At 45.5% G+C, this 9,038-nt stretch overlaps 1 protein-coding gene across 2 annotated transcripts in view; it reads right to left on the reverse strand.

Moving 5' to 3' along the window:
- The window catches only part of ASCC3 (activating signal cointegrator 1 complex subunit 3), a 263,001-nt gene extending 254,167 nt beyond the window's left edge, over positions 1–8,834 (reverse strand). The window contains exon 1 of one of the 2 annotated variants that reach the window (XM_029046904.2): positions 8,654–8,829. The gene's annotated coding sequence lies outside the window, so the exon portion shown is untranslated. Of the gene's footprint in view, positions 1–8,653 lie in introns of both variants that reach the window. The other variant, XM_029046905.2, reaches the window with a different exon arrangement.
- Positions 8,835–9,038: the final 204 nt, after the last annotated feature.

Genomic DNA, 9,038 nt, shown 5'->3' on the forward strand with positions numbered 1-9,038 from the left:
CCCGTCAAACGGCAGGGACTGTCTCTATCTGTTGCCGACTTGTTCATCCCAAGCGCTTAGTACAGTGCTCTGCACATAGTAAGCGCTCAATAAATACTATTGAATAAATAAATACTATTGAATGAATAATAAAATAAAGAAATATATACAAATATGCACATATCTTGTACTCTCCCAAGGTATTAGTTCAGTGATCTGCACACTAAGTGCTCAAAATATACCACTGACCTACTAGTGAGGTCATATTGGTGAGATTTTATTACTTTCATGCAATAGTAACATGCAATGCAACAACCTCATTTTTGACATTTTAAAATAGATTGCATTTATCACAATAAAGGTGGAGAGTACTCTCAGTGATGCTTGGTATTTATCTGTTTACTTGGAGGGTAACAATATGTTTTCAGATTACTATCCCATTTGTAGAGAGAAGCAAAATGTCCAGCCCATTTTAAAGGATTTGTACTCTATTAACCAAGATTCAGGAACAATAAAAAAGACGATACTTCCAAGGTTTAAGAATATCAGTTGGATTAAAAGAAAACAAGTGCTGGATTCAAGTCTTGGTAAATTCAAGAGTCAAACTGGGGCCTTCAAAAATGTCTTTTTTATGGCAAAGCATAAACCTGCTGCTCACGGTATGGAGACCCTGTAAGAAGAGCATTTTCGTTTCATTAAAACGAAATTGTGCATTCTTTCAAAATAGCTGTGTTAGAGTGGGAAAAGCCTCAATAGCTTAATCAAGTACTATATTCCTGGGAGTACAGCCTCAGTAGGCACTGCCTTGCTGCTTTGACTGCATGTGTGGAATGGTAGCCATCTGCAGTTGGGGCTGCAGGGGGTACACAGGACCTAACAGAATCCAGCAATGGGCCAGCCTCCAGATTCATTTCCAGGTCACGTAAGGCGGCTTGAGGCCTCAAACCCTCCCCTGCATCCACCTCAACCTCACCTGCAATGGTGTCCTCTGCTACCAGACTGATCAAGCAAAATCTGAGCTGTGGGCCTGTGGCAATATGTGAGCTTTCCCTCACAGGATCTACTTCATCCAGGTGGACTGAGTTTCTAACCCCTCACTCCAGAATCTGCCGCCTACACTTGCCACACACGAACAAGATCAGAATGGACTTCCAGGTCCCTGGTGCGTGCCCCGAATTACTGGCTCGTCTCAAGTTTTACCGCCCTATCAACTGTCCAAGACTGAACCCTGCCCAGGAAACCAATTATGCCAGTTTTCCTCCCATTGCTGCTCCTAATTATACCCAAACCCTTGCCCTTCAATCCACAATTGAGGCTCTTCCATTTAATGACGCTGAAGCCAATTAAGTTGCAAGGGAAGATGGCTGAGAAGAAGCTCTTTAAATATTACGCATAGCAGCAAGCTCTATTAATCACTGATCCTGGTCAGTGACCATCTGCTAATTTCAACATTGCCGGCAGCAGCAGTAGCATCCTGCCTAGTCTTTTCAGGCTGGCCCAGTATTTGACTCCTCTCACCTCCGGGACCCATTAGACTGCCCCATCTCAAGATCCATCCTCTCTCTTCATTACCAGAAGTCTTGTCATGCCTAAGGTTCATTCGCAAGTGAATTTACTGCAACCACCCTCACACTCTGCCCTCATATTCACCCTGCATACAGAAGGGTCCATGTTCTTCTCGGCCCCATGTTCTTTCCACTAGCCCATGCTGCTTCTCAAGTCACGGGTAACACTAACTTTGATGGGTCCAAAAATGCTTCAACACCTTTTCATCTGACAGTTTATGGGAGGGGGCAAAAATGCAAGAGGTGAACTCCCTAAGAGCCATAAGAAGGTACACTAGCTTCTCCTCCTCCTCCTCTTCCCCCGCACTCCCTGAGTACACACCCTCCCCTTATTACTCTCTTCTTCCCTTTCCACAATCATAAACCCAGAAGCTGCATTAGGTCTAAAGAGAGGCAGAGATAGGGCTCCATGATCAATTTGCACTATTCTTCAAATGGGCATACTTCTCAGGTCTATTTAATACCTGAATGTGAGCCCTGGCTGTGCAGGCTTCCCCTCTGTTAGGAGACAAAAGACAATTGTTTATAAGGTTCTGATTACCAAACAACTAAAACTTTGGCAAAGTAAATAGAAGTTGCAAACCTTGATGCTTTTTGCAATTAAAGTATATAAACATATCACTGAACTGAAAGCATAGGCATAGAAAGAGCTTTAATTCATTTCCAAGTGCATTTCATTAATAGCTGAATGGATGAGGATTGAGAAAAGTTGTTTTTTCAAGAAGAGAAGCACTTTATAAATACTGTTCTGTATTTATTGTTATTTATTCTTACTGGGTTTGTATTTTGCATTCTTAGTCTATGGCAGTTATGTTTTCCTTAAAATGTTGGCATATTTACTATTTGTAAATAATGACTTTTGTGCATTATTTGGGTTGTCCATCACTGGTTGTACAAGCCAGTGACAGAAAAGTCATTTATCCTAAAATCTGCTTTTCTGTCCTGACGATCCATGGTGCCAGGACATCACAAACCAATGTTTTCCATGAAAACACAGCTAAGTCTAAGGAAGAGAGGGTGCTTTGGGGAGTCTTAATCCTGCCTCTGCCTCTGGTCTGATGTGAGCATTGAGAAAAATCTCTCAACTCTTCTGTTTCAGTTTTTTTCTTATATAAAATAACGATTAGTACAGTGCCTGGCACTTAGCGCTTAACAAATACCATAAAAAAGAGATAATGTTTATGTCCCGATTCCTACCACCACGTTTAAGAGGGACGTGATCAGGATCATTTGGGATGTGAAAGCACTTCAGAAAAATTACAAAGCACTGTACAAATCCAAGGTAAAGTATCAGAGTGTACAGACAAATTAAATCATGAAAGCTCTTAGGCCTAGGATTTGTAATGACATTTAATTTTATCATTTACCTTTGATTGTAATGAGCGGCAAACAGCAATTACATTAATCTGGCATCAGAAATGGCATCTTTCATTCATTCAATAGTATTTATTGAGCGCTTACTATGTGCAGAGCACTGTACTAAGCACTTGGAATGAACAAGTCAGCAACAGATAGAGACAGTCCCTGCCGTTTGACGGGCTTACAGTCTAATCTTGGAGGAGATATGTATGGACTTTCTCTTCCACACTCCAAGCTTTAGTCATTAGTCCACAGGCAGATAATATTTGTTACACACTTACTATGTGTTGAATACTGTACTAATACTGGGGAAGATATGAGATAATCAGGTCAGATACTCTACCTGTCCTACACATTGCTCACAATCTAAGTAGGAGGGAGAACAGGTACTGAATCGCCATTTTACAGATGTCATTGCTATATAAATTACATGTGAACCTCTACCTACTTGAGAAAATTAACACTCTCACAGCAGTTAACTTCCTTAACAATACCCACAAAAATCACAGACTGAAAGAACATACATTATACTATTTCTCTAGCCATATAGGTCCCTAGGAACTCACTTGATGTTAAGGCTTCTAAATATTAAGTAGTAGTAGTAAGGTATTCTATGGGCTTCTATGGGTTTTATAACCATTTCTGCCAATACAGCCATTCAAAAACATTCCCAAACATTCACCTAACTCCAGACTCTACAATTCAAGTTACCTCTACACTCTACAGGTTTTGCTCTTCTTCCATTATGATTACCAAAAGAAAAGTTAAAATGCCAAGATGGAAAAAAATGTTGTTTTTATTCAGCAGACCCAGAAAGCAATACAGTATAAGACCTTTGACTGCAACAGTATGGTTCCTGGAAAAAAAAACACTAATTAATTTCAGGGGTGCTGAGCACATCCACACTGGTTTATTTCTTGTAGAAGCTTTTTTGGTAGCAATTGGAAACACTCCCTATAGGATTCTGTTTGAATGGAAGACTGAAATTGCAACTGCCAAAAACATAACTAATAGTCAGACCTCACAAACTCAGAGAGATCGATCAGACAAATATTTGAGGTCCAAAAGCAAAACACAGTATCTCTGTTCATTTGGAACATCACATTTGTCATCAGTAAAACATTAAAAAATGATTTCCAAAGAAAACATACTGACTGGTCACTGCTGAAATGATGTGCACTGAGCCCCTGTGGTCAACTGGCCCAAAGCCAAGGTGAAGATTTTTTCCCCCCCAAACCTAACTGCTTGTAAAGGCTTAAATGTGAACACTTACAAACTGGAACATGAGGTAAATATCAGAAAGCGGAGAGCTTGGGAAAAGGCTTATATTTTTCTGAAGAGTTTTGAAGTGAAAAAGGAAAATGTAAGCATTTTATTGATGCTCTCAGCCTACCCAGCTATAAAGGATAAAGCCATTAAATAATGTGGCAGTAGTACAGTATCTAATTTTATATATATGTAATCTTTAAGGCTTTTGCCTATTTAATCCAATGTCTATGCCAAAAACATTTTATTACAATTAACCTCTCAAAAATTGTAAGTGTTAAATTTTTCAAAAAATTTTAATTTCTGCATTGGACTTAGGTAGACTTACAACATGGTCATCAACAACAGATGCATCTGTAGTTCACTCATTCATTCCATCGTATTTATTAAGCGATTACTGTGTGCACAGCACTGTACTAAGCGCTTGGGAAATCACAATACAATGAGTGACAATCCCAGCTACACAAGGTTCTCTCAATGACATGCTCAGGTATACAATATTAGTAAAGTTCTTTTGCAACCACACCAAAGATGGCATTGACCTGCCCAGAAGAAACCAGGGAAGGAGGGAAATCAAGCAAAAACAATTGCAGCACACCTGTTACTGGGGGCAGCAGAGGTGGTGAAGAATTTACATTTAGTAAGGGAAAGGAGTGAATCACTGTTCACATGTCTCAACTTATAAGCAGGCTTCTTTCCCTTAGGCATATCTTGAGAAGAGAAGGTTGCAAGGATTGGGAATGTAGTAGACGCTAACAGTGATAAGGTAAAACTAAGTGTCTTCATTTTAAGAGTAATAATTATAATAAAAATATTTAATTCATTCATTCCTTGTACCAAGGACTGTACTAAGCTCCGGGTTAATAATAATAATACTTAGGGTATTTGTTAAGCGCTTACAATGTGCCATGCGCTAGGGTGGATACGAGGTAATCGGGTTGTCCTAATCTCAGCCCCTGTTTTACAGATAAGGTAACTGAGGCCCAGAGAAGTGCAGCAGCTTGCCCAAGGTCACACAGCAGACAAGTGGTGGAGGCGGAATTAGAACCCACATCCTCTGACTCCGAAGCCTATGTTGTTGCCACTAGGCCATGCTGCTTCTCGGTGGTATTTCAGCAGTAGATACAAGTCATTCAGGTCCCACATGGGGCTCACATTCTAAGTAGGAGGGAGAACAGGGATCAAATTCCCATCCTGTGGATGAGGGAACTGAGGCACAGAGAACAACAACTGTGCTATTTGCTCAGCGCTTACTAAAAATAATAATAATGTTGGTATTTATTAAACGCTTACTATGTGCCAAGCACTGTTCTAAGCACTGGGGTTGAAACAGGGTAATCAGATCGCTCCCATGTAGGGCTCACAGTCTTTTCCCTCATTTTACAGATGAGGTAACTGAGGTCCAGAGAAGTGACTTGCTCAAAGTCACACAGCTGAGAAGAGGGACAGCCGGGATTAGAACCCATGACCTCTGACTCTCAAGCCCGGGCTCTTTCCACTGAGCCACACTGCTTCCAGAAGGTAATAATAATAATGCTGGTGTTCGTTAAGCGCTTACTATATGCCAAGCACTATTCTAAGTGCTGAGGGGGATACAAGGTGATCAAGTTGTCCCATGTGGGGGCTCACAGTTTTAATCCCCATTTTACAGATGAGGTAACTGAGGCACTGAGAAGTGAAGTGACTTAATAATGTTGGTATTTGTTAAGCGCTTACTATGTGCCGAGCACTGTTCTAAGCACTGGGGTAGACATAGGGGAATCAGGTTGTCCCACGTGGGGCTCACAGTCTTAATCCCCATTTTACAGATGAGGGAACTGAGGCACAGAGAAGTTAAGTGACTTGCCCACAGTCACACAGCCGACAAGTGGCAGAGCTGGGATTCGAACTCATGAGCCCTGACTCCAAAGCCCATGCTCTTTCCACTGAGCCACGCTGCTTCTCAGTTGACAAGTGGCAGAGCCGGGGTTAGAACCCATGACCTCTGACTCCAAAGCCCAGGTTCCTTCCACTGAGCTACGTTGCTTCTCCGAAGTGAAGTGACTGGCTCAAGGTCACACGGAGAACAGGTGGCGGAGTTGAGATTAGAACCCACAACCTCTGACTCCCAAGCCTGGGTTCTTTTAACACTGAGGCCCAGAGAATGAAGCAACTTGCCCAAAGTCACCCAGCTGAGAAGTGGTAGCGCTGGCATTTGAACCCACGACCTCTGACTCCCCAGCTCAACCTCTTTCCATGGAGTCACACTGTTCCTCTAATATTGCTTCCCCCCCCGCCCCCCCAGCATTTCCAGGGCTCAGTGGCAAGAGCCCAGGCTTGGGAGTCAGAGGTCACGGGTTCTAATCCCAGCTCCGCCGCTTGCCAGCCGTGTGACCTCGGGCAAGTCACTTCACTTCTCTGTGCCTCAGTTCCCTCATCTGGAAAATGGGGATGAAAACTGTGAGCCCCATGTGGGACCACCTGATCACCTTGTATCCCCCAGCACTTAGAACAGTGCTCTGCACATAGTAAGCGCTTAACAAATACCAACATTATTATTAGTGTTACAAAAGCAGCAGAAAACCTCTCCCCGCCCTTCTGTCCACATTAGGCTCCATCTGGGGAGAAGCAGTTTTGCTCAGTGGAAAGAGCCCGGGCTTGAACACAGGTTCGAATCCTTCCTCTGCCACTTGCCAGCCATGTGATTGTGGGCAAATCACTTCACTTCTCTGGGCCTCAGTTCCCTTATCAGTAAAATGGGGATTAAGACTGTGAGCCTCAGGTGGGACGACCTGATGACCCTGTATCTCCCCAGTGCCTAGAACAGTGTTCTGCACATAGTAAGCACTTAAAGAAGCAGCGTGGCTCAGTGGAAAGAACCCGGACTTGGGAGCCAGAGGTCATGGGTTCGAATCCCAGCTCTGCCCCCTGCCAGCCGTGTGACTGTGGGCAAATCACTTCTCTGGGCCTCAGTTCCCTCATCGGTAAAATGGGGATTAAGACTGTGAGCCTCAGGTGGGACAACCTGATGACCCTGTATCTCCCCAAGCGCTTAAAACAGTGCTCTGAACATAGTAAGTGCTTAACAAATACCAACATCATTATTATTATTAAATGGATTCCCCTCTTTAAAGTCAAGCCTCTCTTGTCAATGGGCGGACGACGGAATCCGACAGCCTCCTTTAAATAATAATAATAATGTTGGTATTTGTTAAGCGCTTACTATGTGCAGAGCACTGTTCTAAGCACTGGGGTAGACACAGGGGAATCAGGTTGTCCCACGTGGGGCTCACAGTCTTCATCCCCATTTTACAGATGAGGTAACTGAGGCCCAGAGAAGTGATTTGCCCACAGTCACACGGCTGGCAGGGGGCAGAGCTGGGATTCGAACCCATGACCCATTTAAAAGGGAGGAAGGAGAGATGGGTTCCAACAAGTTGCCCAACGTGCTGCACAGGAGCAGGAAAATGCTTTTTCCTTTCTCCTCCCCCCAGCCTCCGGCCGAAAAGCCTCCAATCCCCAAAAGGCCGCGGCAATCGCTTGGTTGTCCAACTTTTCCGTCCAGTCCTGAGCTCGGTTCCGGGCCATTTTCCTCCCCAACTTGGTGCAGCTGGAAGGAGGAGCTGGGGCTTTGTGTTTCCTTTCCACCGTGGACGGAAAGTTTTTAAACAACAACAACAAAAAGAGAAAGTAAACTTAACGGGTCTCGTAAAATGAACACAAAAAACAAACCCATCGTGGGCCGGGGGAGAAAGGAGGGCCTTGGTGGGACTAATGAGGACTGGGACCTCGTGATCGCCCCAGTCGGGGTGCAAGGGATAATAATAATAACGTGGGTGCAAGTAATAATAATAATAATAATAACGTTGGTATTTAAGCGCTTCCTCTGTAGTCTCATCTGTAAAATGGGAATTAAGACTGTGAGCCCCACGTGGGACAACCTGATCACCCTGTAAAAATGTTGGTAGTGCTTAAATTATTGGTTAAACTTTGTTGTGTGTTTTTTAAGCGCTTACCATGTGCAGAGCACTGTTCTAAGCGCTGGGGGATACCAGGCGATCAGGCTGTCCCACACGAGGCTCACCCTCTTCATCCCCATTTTCCAGATGAGGCCCCGAGAATAACCCTAATAATAATAATGTTGGTATTTGTTAAGCGCTTACTACGTGCACAGCACTGTTCTAAGCGCTGGGGGAGACCCAGGGGAATCAGGTGGGCCCACGTGGGGCTCACAGTCTTCACCCCCCTTTTCCAGATGAGGGAACTGAGGCCCAGAGAAGTGAAGTGACTCGCCCACAGTCACCCGGCGGGCAGGTGGCAGGATTCGAACCCATGACCTCCGACTCCCAAGCCCGGCTTCGTTCCACCGAGACACGCGGTCGAAGAATAGGGACCGTCCCCGGTTGCCCCCCCCCCCCGCGTTCTTGGGCAACCCCCCCTTCCCCTCGGGGCGCCATCATCGCCTTCTCCCAGGACTTCCTGGTGGCCCTCGGGGCCGCTCTCACCTCACGGGCCGGACGGGGGCTCCGCTCCTCCCTGGCTTTCCATCATCCGTCCCGCGGCGGCAGACCCTCCCGCGCCCCCAGAGCCGTTGTGGGGGCAGAGGCGTGGGCGGGCCGGTGGGCAGCGGGAGCGGCGAGGGGACGTCCTTCGAGGCCGGGGCTCCGCCCCCGGCTGCTCCTCATCCGCCCCGGGCCCGACCTAAGCGGCAAAAAAGGGAGGGGGGACCGGAGCGCCTCGACGTCCCCGATCACGTGGGGAAGCGTGAGCACGTCGACAAACGCACGGCCCCCTTCGTGCTCCGGCCCCGCCCCCCCCCCGTGCCACTTAAGCACATGCGCGGAATGGTGCGCTCTCTCTCTCTCTCTCTTCTCTCTCCTCTCTCTCTCT

This window comes from Ornithorhynchus anatinus, chromosome 19 (genome assembly GCF_004115215.2).
Source record: "Ornithorhynchus anatinus isolate Pmale09 chromosome 19, mOrnAna1.pri.v4, whole genome shotgun sequence".
Taxonomy (NCBI): Eukaryota; Metazoa; Chordata; class Mammalia; order Monotremata; family Ornithorhynchidae; genus Ornithorhynchus; species Ornithorhynchus anatinus.